Below are 1068 nucleotides of genomic sequence, written 5' to 3' on the forward strand. Positions count from 1 at the left end.
TGTGTCTGTTGGCAGGAAGAAACCCCTGCCCACGTCACACCCCGGGGTTCCCAGCCAGTGTGCCTCCCCCCACACACTTCCCTGTCCAGTCATCCTATGGTTACTTCATATACGGCTTCCAGGGTGCTGAGTCGGACCCAGTGGGAAGAATAAGGAAAAGTACATCTATTCCAAGCAGGAAGTGGAGGTTAAGGTATGCGTTTCTTGCTTGACATTGCCTCATCCTTTCACTGGTTGGGATTACTTATCTGCCTTTATTTTATTAAAAAAAATTTTCATTTTCATTGGAAAATTTTTCTGCATCTAGAGAGCTACTGAGCAAAGAACTGGAAAGCGTCTCCAAATTCAAGGCCACACCCATCTGTGCCGCACCCATCGGGCCACCATCCGGGCCTCTCTCCCCGCACAACCTTCCAATGGCTACAGAAATGAGCCACCGCTCCCCGAAACCAGCACTTTCAGTCTGTGATGCTGCGTCACCTCGGAAGCAGAGACACCTGCCTGGCTGCCCTCGGCCGTGGCAAAGGCCACACGGGGCCTGACGGGTCCTCACGGGCACCCTGTTTCTTGCTTTTATTATTATTTCTTTATTTTTGGTTAATCCTCACCCAAGGATATTTTTCCATTGATTTTTAGAAAGAGTGGAGGGGCAGGAGAGACACACAGAGAAACATCGGTGTGAGAGAGACACTCCAATTGGTTGCCTCCTGCATGCACCCCGACCAGGGATCCGGGAATCTACAACCAAGGTACATGCCCTTGACAGGAATCAAACCTGGGCCCTTCAGTCCGCAGGCCAAGATTCTATCCACTGAGCCAAACCGGTCAGGGCTGCTTCTTGGTCTTATAAGCTGGCGCGGCTCCGTGGTTGAGCATGGAACTATGAACCAGGAGGTCACAGTTCAATGCCCTGGTGCCAGGCTGGATCCCCAGTGGGGGGGCGTGCAGGAGGCAGCCAATCCATGATTCTCTCTCATCATTGATGTTTCTGTCTCTGTCTCCCTCTTCCTTCCCCTCTGAAATCAATAAAAACATATTTTCTTTAAAAAAAGTAGAACTGGAAAACCC

This window comes from Myotis myotis, unplaced genomic scaffold (genome assembly GCF_014108235.1).
Source record: "Myotis myotis isolate mMyoMyo1 unplaced genomic scaffold, mMyoMyo1.p scaffold_m19_p_7, whole genome shotgun sequence".
NCBI lineage: Eukaryota > Metazoa > Chordata > Mammalia > Chiroptera > Vespertilionidae > Myotis > Myotis myotis.